General features: G+C 47.5%; 1 long non-coding RNA gene across 1 annotated transcript; it reads right to left on the bottom strand.

Moving 5' to 3' along the window:
- Nucleotides 1-2,447: 2,447 nt before the first annotated feature.
- On the bottom strand, nt 2,448-11,646 carry LOC128929190 (uncharacterized). The gene is made up of 2 exons (XR_008475240.2): nt 4,474-11,646; nt 2,448-4,368 (listed from the first exon to the last, which is right to left on the bottom strand). It is a non-coding gene; the product is annotated as an uncharacterized LOC128929190 (long non-coding RNA).
- Between the last annotated feature and the right edge of the window lie 10 nt (nt 11,647-11,656).

Here is an 11,656-nt window from a genome sequence, read left to right as displayed (position 1 = left end):
TGGAATGGGGTCATCTGAAGGGAAGCACCCAGGTGCCTACCCACCACTGAGTTGCAAGGCAATGGCCACCCTCAGGGCCAGCCCACCTCCTGGTCACACCCAAATTTGAGACAATACTTGGCTGGGGAGGTGTTGGGCTTGGTAAGAAAGGCCAGGGACTGAGTCCCAAAGAAGCTGCAGGACTTGGCCAGGGTGACTGGGAAGAGTGAGTGAGAGAGAGAGGTGTGAGGTGTGTGTGTGGCAGGCCTCAGGGTCCCGGGACAAGGTGGGGAGGAAGAAGAACCTAAGCTTGGATAAGGTAGAGTTTATTTATTTATTTTTATTTATTTACTTATTTATTTGAGACAGGATCTTGCCTGTTGCCAGGCTGGAGTGCAGTGGTGCAATCATGATTCACTGCAGCCTTGACTTCAAAGTGGTCCTCCCACCTCAGCCTCCTGAGTTACTGGGACTATGTGCCACCATGATGGGTTAACTTTTTCTATGCTTTGCAGAGGTGGGGGACTCACTATATTGCCCAGGCTGGTGTGAGAACACTCTTCTAAGATACAGGATATAACATCCTCGAAAGAGCCCAGGAGGTGGTGCCAACATGCTGGCTGTGTAGCCTCTGGAGGCTTTGAAGAAGCATGGCCCTTTCTAAGCAGAGGTGCCAACGTTGCTGTGGCAGCCAGGGAGATCCAACCTTCCCTGTGGTGTGGAGATGGCAACTTGAGCAGGTTATTCCTGTGGCCAAGGAGAACAGCCTCCAAAGTCATTGCTTAATCTGTACAACCAAAAGAAATCCAAGATGGGAGATTGGGGCTGAGGGCAGCCACCCCAGTGAAAAGCTTCAGACGAGACCCCAGTGCCTGAAGGAGAGGCTGAGTTTCCAGGAGAAAGAGCTCCTTCACGGCAGTGTGAGTGAGTGGTCATGATTCCTCAATTCTTCCCCCAAGGCACTTATGGCAATTTACTAGAGTTGCCACATACTACGTAAAGAGGAATTTAGACATTTCAAGTGCTGGTAGTCTTGGCATTGATACCCAGGGACCCAAAACTTCACTGTGGTCCCCTGTTAGTGTTGGGGCTATATGAGAGCTAGGTAATAGAGTTTTGACCCAGGCCCAACTCACCGTAGATCCACTGCATTCAGGAATCTACCCAGAGGTCCCTTTCCCAATATGTGTGATTGAATAGACATATCTGGTATTTTGAGAACACCCGCATTGATTTCTTTTTTTCCGAGACAGAGTTTTGCTCTTGTTGCCCAGGCTGGAGTGCAATAGCACAATCTTGGCCTACTGCAACCTCTGCCTCCTGTGTTTAAGCCAGTTTCCTGCCTCAGCCTCCTGAGTAAGTGGAATTACAGGCACCCACCACAACACCTGGCTAATTTGGTGTATTTTTGGTAGAGATAGGGTTTCACCATGTTGGCCCGGCTAGTCTCGAACTCCTGACCTCAGGTGATCCACCCACCTTCACATCCCAAAGTGCTGGGATTACAGGCGTGAGCCACCGCACCCAGCTTCTTAGCTGGATTAAGAGCGATCATAATGGAGGAAGTCCACGTGGAAGCCACTGAAATCCACCCTCAAATCACCTGGCTAAGATAATAAGAAAAAAAATTTCATCCCTACAGAGATGGAGTTTAGTGCTACTGTAAAAGGTCTAAAAGATGCAGGTTGGTGATTACTAGGTTTTTTTTTTTTTTGAGACGGAGTTTCGCTCTTGTTACCCAGGCTGGAGTGCAATGGCCGGATCTTGGCTCACCACAACCTCCGCCTCCTGGGTTCAGGCAATTCTCCTGCCTCAGCCTCCTGAGTAGCTGGGATTACAGGCATGCGCCACCATGCCCAGCTGATTTTTTGCATTTTTAGTAGAGACGGGGTTTCACCATGTTGACCAGGATGGTCTCTATCTCTTGACCTCGTGATTCATCCACCTCAGCCTCCCAAAGTGCTGGGATTACAGGCGTGAGCCACGGCTCCTGGCTGGTGATTACTATCTTATTGGCCCCTGCAAAAACCCAGCCAGAGCTTGGAGAGTGGCCATTTATGACCACAGCTCAGCCAGGCAGGGGCTCAACTGTAGCTGCTGGGTCAGATGTGGTAAAGGCGATCACCACACCCATAGGCACATGGTTCATCAGTTGATTAGAGCAAAACATATTTACCATTCCTTTCAGGAGGGAAGGCCAGAAAGACTTGACATTCATTTGAGATGGACAGCAGTTTACATTTAAAGTGTTACCCCATGATGATGTTAATTCTCCCTCTGCCAAAATATAGAGCCATTGTACCTGGCCGTCAGGGCACCCCACAGCTATCACACACTATAGTGACAGCATCAGTGACATCAGTTAATTGGAGCAGATGATCAAGAAGCATGGAAGGTGGGTGGGAAGCCTTGGTAAGACATTTGTGCCTCGGGGGCATAGAGAAAAATACTGTGAAGAATCAGCTTCATTAGTGAAGGCTTTTATTGTTATAACTTAATAGAGGTATAATTGACAGGAAAGAAACTTTGGTATCCCCATACCATGGAGTATTACTTAGCAATAAAAAAGAACTGACAATTGATAATCAATACTTTCAACAACTTGGATGGATCTCAAGCAAATTATGCTCAGTGAGAAAAAAGCCAGTTCAAAAGGCCACATACTATATGATTTCATTGATATAACTTTCTTTTTTCTTTGAGATGAAGTCAAGCTCTGTTACCATACTGGAGTGCAGTGGCATGATCTCAGCTCACTGCAAACTCCACTTCCTGGGTTCAAGTGATTCTCCTGCCTCAGCCTCCTGAGTAGCTGGGACTACAGGCATGAGCCACCACATCCAGCTAATTTTTGTATTTTTAGTAGAGACAGGATTTCACCAAGTTTTCCAGGATGGTCTCTATCTTCTGACCTCATGATCTGCCCATCTCGGCCTCCCAAAGTGCTGGGATTACAGGAGTGAGCCACCATGCCTGGCCTATACAACATTTTTGAAATGACGAAATAGGCAGATGGAAATCAGTTTAGCAGTTATCAGGGTTTAGGGGCAGAGAAGGAGGGGGTGGACATAGGTAAAGGGGTAGCATGAGGGACTTCCACGGTGGTAATTGTTCTGTATCTTGACTGTGGTGCTGGTTACATGAACCTCCACATGTGACAAAATTGCACTGAACTATTCACACGCATACATACAACACACACAAGAGAGTGCATGTAACACCGATGAAGTACAAACCAGCTCTAAGGACTGTACCAACATCAACGTCCTGGCTTTGATACTAAACCATAGTTAGGAAAGATGTTATCATTGGGGGAAACTGGGTACACAAAACTTCCTTGAACTTTTTTTGCAACTTCCTGTGCATCTATAATCACTTCAAAATTTAAACTTATTTTTTTGAGACAGAATCTCGCTTTGTTGCCCAGGTTGAAGTGCAATAGCCTGATCTCAGCTCACTGCAGCCTTCACCTTCCAGGTTCAAGCGGTTCTCCTGTCTCAGTTTCCTGTGTAGCTGGGATTACAGGCAGCACCACCATGCCCGGCTAATTTTTGTATTTTTAGTAGGGACAGGGTTTCATCATGTTGGCCAGTTGGTCTTGAACTCCTGACCTCAAGTGATCCACCTGCCTTGGCCTCCCAAAGTGCTGGGATTACAGGCATGAGCCACTGTACCCAGCCCAAATTTAAAAATTCTTAACATACATTATTTTTAAAATGCTTCTCCACCCACACCTCTCCACTGCTGCTCTTCAGTTGCTATCCCAGGCAGTGGTCCACAAAATCCAGCACCAAGAATAAAGCTACAACTGCTCAGTGTAAAAACTGCTCAGAGCAAAAATAAATAAATAAATAAAAAGAAGAGGTTGCAATTCTCGCCTCTGATGGAATGGATTTTAAAGCGACAAAGATCAAAAGAGGACATAATGGTAAAAAGATCAACGCAATAAGAAGAGCTGACGATCCTGGATGTGTACCCACCCAACACAGGATACATAAGACTTGTAAAGAGACTTGGACTCCCACACAGTAGTAGTGGGAGATTTCAACATCAATATTAGATAGATCAATGAGACAGAAAATTAATAAGGATATCCTGGACTTGAACTCAGATCCAGAACAGGTAAACTTAATAAAAATTTATAGAACTCTCCACTTTAAACACACAAGACATACACTCTTATCAGTACCGCATCACACCTACTCACAGGTTTAAATGAAATATTGGTTGGCCATTATTAAGCACAATTGATGGTATAAGGGAGGTTTTCAATACCCATTTTTAGACTGCATTCTAGCCTGGGCAATTAAGCAACACTCTTGTTCTCTCTCCCTCCTCCTCTTCCTCCTTTTTCCTCTTCTTCATTCCTTTTTTTCTCTTTCTTTCTCTCTTTAAAAAACAAAACAAAACAAAAAACTGCTCAGTGACACCCAGATAACACCCTCACCCTTCTCCACATCACTCAGTGGAGTGACATAGCCTAAAAATGCATACCTAAAGTAATGCAGGTCCAAATCCCTGAGCAGCCATGGAGAGCTTGCTTCAGATTTTCTCGGGAGGACTCTGGAGAGGAGGCTCCCAACTCATCATGCAAAGCCTGACATCATCCTTCTCACCGCCGACCAAAGCTGAGCCATGAAGCAGCAGATCCTCCAGTATCTCCTCTTCTCTCCCCATCTGCCCCCTCCCCCTAAGCTTCCAGCCCTCTCTTCCTCTCCCCTCCTATCCCCTCCAACAGGACTCTTGGATTTCCCACAAGCACTCCCGGGTCTGTTCTAATGCGGATCAGCCTGGGCTCTTCCCATCTCTGCCCACTCCCACAGCAAGGGGCCCATAAGAAGCAGCAAACACTCTCACATCCTCAGGACACAGGGAAGGGGAAGGCTGTGAACAGCCACTTGTGCTGTAGTATTTTTGTTTCTGTTTTTTAAAAAGAATGGGTAAAAGATTTGGATAATCACCTCAGCAAAGAAGCTAAACTGATGGCAAATTGCACAGGAAAAGATGCTCAACATCATTAGTCATTAGGGAAACACTCATTGAAACCATGGAGAGACACCACGACACCCACTAGGATGGCTATAACCAGAGACTTACCATGCCAAGTGGTAGTGAGGGTGTGAAGAAACGGGGACATTCATGCCCTGCTGGTGGGAATGTGAAATGGTGCAAACACTCTGAAGACAGTTTGGCAGGTTCTTATAAAGCCAAAGCTAAACGCACAGCCAAGGGCAGTGGCCCACACCTGTAATCCTAATACTTTGGGAGGTGGAGGCCAGTGGATGGCTTGAGTCCAGGAGTTAGAGACCAGCCTGGGCAACATGGTGAGACCCTGCTTCTTCTTTTTTTTGGAGACTGAGCTAGCTCTGTTATCCAGGCTGGAGTGCAATGGCACGATCTCCACTCACTGCAACCTCAGCCTCCCGGGTTCAAACGATTTTCCTGCCTCAGCCTCCCAAGTAGCTGGGATTACACCATGCCCAGCTGATTTTTGTATTTTAGTAGAGACAGAGTTTCACCATGTTGGCCAGGCTGGTCTCAAACTCCTGACCTCAGGTGATCTGCCTTCCTTGGCCTCCCAAAGTGCTGGGATTACAGACACGAGCCACCATACCCGGCCAGAGAGACCCTGTTTCTAAAAAGAAAAAAGTTAAACCAGCCATATGACATAGTCACTTCACTTGTAGGTTTACCCAGGTTTCATGAAAACATATATCTACAGAAGACTTGTAAAGTAATATGTATAGACATTTTATTGGTAATAGAAACTGGAAACAACTCAAATGTCCATCAACAAAAGAATGTTGCCAGGCACGGTGGCTCAGGCCTGTAATCCTAGCATGTTGGGAGGCCAAGGCAAGTGGATTTCTTGAGGTCGGGAGTTCGAGACCAGCATGACCAACAATGGAAAAACCCTGTCTCTACTAAGGATACAAAATTAGCCGGGCACGGTGGCTCATATCTGTAATCCCAGCTACCTGGGAGGCTGAAGCAGAAGAATTGCTTGAACCCGGGATGTGGAGGTTGCAGTAAACTGACATAGCTCCATTGCACTCCAGCCTGGGAAACAAGAGCAAAACTCCGTCTCTAAAAGAAAAAAGTTATGTAAATGGAATCATACAGTATGTGGCCTTTTGAACTCACATTTTTTCACTGAGCATAATTTGCTTGAGATCCATCCAAATTACTGAATGTATCAATTATCAATTGTCAATTCCTTTTTACTGCTGAGTAGTATTCCATGGTATGGGGGTACCAAAGTTTCTTTAACCATTCACCTATTGAAGAGTATTTGTGTTTTTCCACTTTTTTGGCAATCGTGAATAATGCTGATGTGGACATTTGTAACCAGGTGTTGGTGTGAACACTGTTTTCATTTCTCTGTGATAAATGTCTAAGAGTGTGGTTGCTGGGTTTTTTTTGTTTTTTTTTTTTTTGAGATGGAGTTTCACTCTTGTTACTCAGGCTGGAGTGCAGTGGCGCGATCTCAACTAACCACAACCTACGTCTCCTGGGTTCAGGCAATTCTCCTGCCTCAGCCTCCTGAGTAGCTGGGATTACAGGCACGCGCCACCAGGCCCAGCTGATTTTTTGCATTTTTAGTAGAGATGGGGTTTCACCATGTTGCCCAGGATGGTCTCGATCTCTTGACCTTGTGATCCACCCACCTCAGCCTCCCAAAGTGCTGGGATTACAAGCTTGAGCCACCGCGCCCGGCCCTCTCTTTTTTTTTTGAGATGGAGTCTCACTCTGTTGCTCATGCTGGAGTGCAATGGTGCAATCTTGGCTCACTGCAACCTCTGCCTCCTGGGTTCAAGGAATTCTCCTGTTTTAGCCTCCCGAGTAGCTGAGACTACAGGCATGTGCCACCACTCCTGGCTAATTGTGTTTTTAGTAGAGACAGTGTTTCACCGGGTTAGCCGGGATGGTCTCCATCTCCTTACCTCACCATGTGCCTGCGTTGGCCTCCCAAAGTGCTGGGGGATTACAGGCATGAGCCACCGAGCCTGGCCAGTATTTCTTAATCCAGTTGCGTCAGCGCCTAAAATTAACCATCACAATGTGGTTAATCTGGATCAGCTGAGATTAACCCATGCTATGTAAGTCTCATAGTTTTAGCTAACACTAAAACTGTGTCTAGGTTTATGATCCATTTTGAATTAATTTTTTTTTTTTGGACAGAGTCTTGCTCTGTCACCCAGGCTAGAGTGTAGTGGCATGATCATAGCTAACTATAACCTTCAACTCTTGGGCTCTAGGGATTTTCTTGCCTCAACCTCTCAAGTAGCTAGAACTACAGGTTATTCAGGAGGTTGAGGTGGGAGAAGCCACTACTAATGGCTAACTTTAAAACTTTTTGTAGAGATGAGATCTCACTATGTTGCCCAAGCTGGTCTAGATCTCCTGGTCTCAAGCAATTCTCCCTGCTTGGCCTCTGAATGCACTTTGAGTTAATTTTTGTATACCTAATTGATTTTTATATATTGACCTTGTATCTTCCAACCTGCTAAACACATTAGTGGAAACTTCAAGGATCCAGGGTTCTGGGACATTCCCTCCAAAGTGAAAGATAAATCATTACATCTCATATATCCCACCAATAAGAATAAAGCACAGTGCTTAGTAGGCTCCCTTGGGTTTAAAGGTAGCAAACCCCATGTAGGGGCATGCTGCTCCAGATTGAGCTGGGCTTTGGGCCCAGAACTGGAGAGGGCTCTGTAGCCCTGGCTAATTGCTTTTAGTGGAGACAGGGTTTCACCGGGTTAAGTTCAGGAGGTGAGTCAGCCAGCCTGCTCCTTGCATCATAAGATCCAGCAGACCTTACTGTATTTGAGGTATCTATGAGAGAAAAGGGGGAATTTGGAGTTTATGGTAGGTTCCCATGGGAGAATCGCAAATACAGACACTTAGGGTTCTGGATTAAGACCACACCATCTGTAACTGAGAATTACATATCACCCAAAAAACCGAACCAAACCAGAAAAGCACCCAGCATGCTACTGGGCCCTGATGGAAACAGAGCACCAAGCAAGAGACATCAAGTGACTCTGCAGCCAGAACTGCCCACCCTGAGCTGGGTTCAGCCAGAACCCAAGTTATACAGTCAATGGTGGGCCCAACAGCCACTCACAGTACGATGGTGATGGCACATCCCATTCTGGGCCAGAGCAGGGCCACATGGCACCCAGGAGTTGCACAAGCAGGTGGCCCAGGCCTCATGTTGTCTGCTAAGGTTGCATTGGGTCCCTCTCTCACTCAGCTTAGAACTGGGGTGGGAGTAAAGGGGCCAAACTTGGGTCATGGCTTGACAGGTGGGTGTAAGTTCCAAATGCTGCTGCACAGCCCGCCATGGGACGGCCCTGAAGCACAGTGGTGGGGAAAGTCCTCTTAATGGCAGAAATTCTGACAGAACACTGGTCATTCACTGTGTGGAAAGAAGTGGACTGAGGTTAGAGTATACATGAAACTGATGGGCAGTGGCTGATGGCTGGGTTGGTGATCAGGGGCACAAAAGGAGAAAGATTGAGAGGTGTAGTGGGCTGAAAAATGCCCCCCCCCGACAAAGTGTGTCCATGTTCTCTTCCTGGAATCTGTGACTGTAACCTTATTTGGAAAAAGGGTCTTTGCAGGTGTGATTTAAGGATCATCAGGTGAGGGTCATCCTGGATTATCTGGGTGGGCCTTGAATGCCATCCTGAGAGAGGCAGTGGGAGATTAGACACACACAGTTGGAAGGCCACGTGATGGTGGGAGAAGACTTTGGGGTGGGCAGCCACAAGCCCAGGAACAGCAGCAGCCACCATAGGTTCCAAGGGTCAAGGCATGGGTTCTGCCCTAGAGGCTCTGGAGAAAGTGCAGCCCTGCTGACACCTTAACTTCAGACTTCCGGACTCCAGACTGTGACAGAAAACTAGTCTGTTCTTTTAAGTCACTAAGTTGTTATCGCAGCCCAGGAAACTAATAAGAGAAGGCAGAGCAAGAGGAGGTCTTTGCAGAGGCTGTGATGGAGCCATGGAGTGGGCGTGTGAGGGTCCGTGCAGCCCATGCAGACATCACACGTCCATGTGCAGTTTGCCTCTGTGGCAGAGCCCCGGCCTGCGGCTGACGGGGTCACGGAGGCTCCCAGCAAGGGCTTGCATTCATTCTCATGTCTTGCCTCTGCCTTGTGCAGTGTGCTGTGATTCTGCCCACCTCCCATGGCTCACACTGCATGGGAACTAGCCGCCTCCTTTTTCAACCCTTATTAAGAAAGAATTTGTCTGGGTGACATCTGTCCTCTCTCTCCTCTGACATTTTATCTTCTCTCTCTGTTGCTGGGCCAAGTTTCTGCTGCCTACAGCTGAAACTGCTCACAACTTTACATCATCCCCTCTGTAAGGCAGAGCTTCTGGAATAGACGCTCCAGGGAGTTCTCACGCAGAGGCTGCTCCTGCTGGCATGGAGCTTCCTGTTGTAACTACTCCAGCATCTTCTGCCGGGCAGTGCTTTCTTTCTGAGTGGATGGAGTTCAGCTTTGTACCTCTCTGCACTTTGTTTAGCTTCCTCAAGAGGGTCTTTTAACCTCTAAAATTTTGACATATAAAAATTTTAATAAAATCTTGCAATTGGGGCCAGGCATGGTGATTCATACCTGTAATCCCAGCACTTTGGGAGGCCAAGGTGGGAGGATCGCTTGAGCTCAGGAGCTCCAGACCAGCCTGGGCAACACAGTGAGACCCCCATCTCTACAAAAATAAAAATAAAAAATAAAATTAGTTAGGTGTGGTGGTGTGCACCTGTGGTCCCAGCTACTCAGGAAGCTGAGGTGGAAGGATTGCTTGAGTCTGGGAGGTCGAGGCTGCAGTGAGCTAATGGCACCACTGCACTGCAGCCTGGGCAACAGACTGACACCCTGTCTCAACAACAAAAAAAAAATCCTGCAATTGGCTCATAGATAACCAGCTTTTTCAAGTACTTTTTAATGTACTTTAGTACATTAAAAAAATTCGGGGCTCTGCGTAGTAGCTTACCCCTGTAATCCTAGCACTTTGGGAGGCTAAGGGGGGCAGATCACGCAGTCAGGAGATATCGAGACCATCCTGGCCAACACGGTGAAACCCCATCTCTAGTAAAAATACAAAAAATTAGCTGAGGGTGGTGGCACACGCCTGTAGTCCCAGCTACTGAGGAGACTGAGGCAGGAGAATCACTTGAACTCAGGAGGCGGAGGTTGCAGTGAGCTGAGATCATGCCACTGCATGCACTCCATCCTGGGCAACAGAGCAAGACTCTGTTCCCCCCACCACACAAAAAATTTGGGGCGGGGTGTGGTGGCTCACACCTGCAATTTTAGCCCTTTGGGAGGGCAAGACCAGCCTGACCAACATGGAGAAAACTTATTTCTACTAAAAATGCAAAATTAGCCAGGTGTGGTGGCGCATGCCTGCAATCCCAGCTACTCGGGAGGCTGAGGCAGGAGAACCACCTGAACCCGGGAGGCAGAGGGTGCAGTGAGCCAAGATTGCACCATTGCACTCCAGCCTGGGTAACAAGAGCAAAACTCCTCCCCCACCCCCCCGACAAAAATGCTTTAAGGCTTAGGTTTCAAAAAAAAGAAAAAAAAATTCAGCCAAACATGGTGGCTCACAACTGTAATTACAGCACTTTCAGAGGCCAAGGCGGGTGGATCACTTGAGGCCAGTAGTTCAAGACCAAATTGGTCAACAACAAGAAAACTCATCTCTACTAAAAATACAAAAATTAGCTCAGAGTGGTGGCATATGCCTGTAATCCCATCTACTTGGGAGGCTGAGGCACAAGAATCACTGAATCCGGGAAGTGGAGGTTGCAGTGAGTCAGAATTGAGCCACTACACTCCAGCCTGGGCGACAGAGCAAAACTGTCTAAAAAAATTTCTGTTTTCTTTTGGTTCCCAAGAAGCAAGCCGATTTTCCACTCATCTTTAAGCCCTGATGATTCGTCTAAGAGATTTTTATTGTGTACTTCCTTGAAAAGGTTTATTGTTTTGAGTTTCTCTTCATTGTCTGATTAAACACTTTAAAATTTTCGTTTACAATTTATCTTCATCTGTCGTTCAGTTATGTGCTGTTTTCTCTCACCCCTCCTCCTGGGTTCCCCCACTCCCGCACAGGAAGATGAACTCCCTAGAAGAAAATGGCTCCGCAAAATTATATGCTCCGAACTCCTCCTGACAAACAGACCGACGTTTTCAGGCAATGGGGCCGCCAATCCTCCGTGAAAGCTTAGAAGCACGAGTTCCTGCCACTCTGCCGGGAGGGAACCTGCGGGCTGCACCATCCCTCCATCCCACTGCAGCCCCTTGGGACCTTCCCATTCTAGACACCCTGGTGCACGAGCATTGTAGTGCCGGGTCCTGCTGGGCCTTGATCCTCTCTGTCGTCTGTTTTCTTGGCTGTCTTTTGGGCTCCATTTCTAGCTGTTTCGTGGGTTTCACAAAGTTTCTTGGTAGGGAGGATGGGAGCCCATTAGTGACTTTGCCGGGGAACAGTGCTTTTGAAGCCGCCCTCCCTGCTCTTTGCAGGCTCCTCTTGCAGGCTCCTCTCTCTCTGTGGTGCCTCGGTGGAGGGTCTAGAATGGGCATCCATCATCTCCCTCGGCCTAGCCCAGCCACGGGACCTTTACCGGAGCCTCAGTTCCGCCCCCTCTGACGGACTCA

Source organism: Callithrix jacchus, chromosome 12, assembly GCF_049354715.1.
Source record: "Callithrix jacchus isolate 240 chromosome 12, calJac240_pri, whole genome shotgun sequence".
Taxonomy (NCBI): Eukaryota; Metazoa; Chordata; class Mammalia; order Primates; family Cebidae; genus Callithrix; species Callithrix jacchus.
This window is presented reverse-complemented; position numbering and strand designations above follow the sequence as displayed.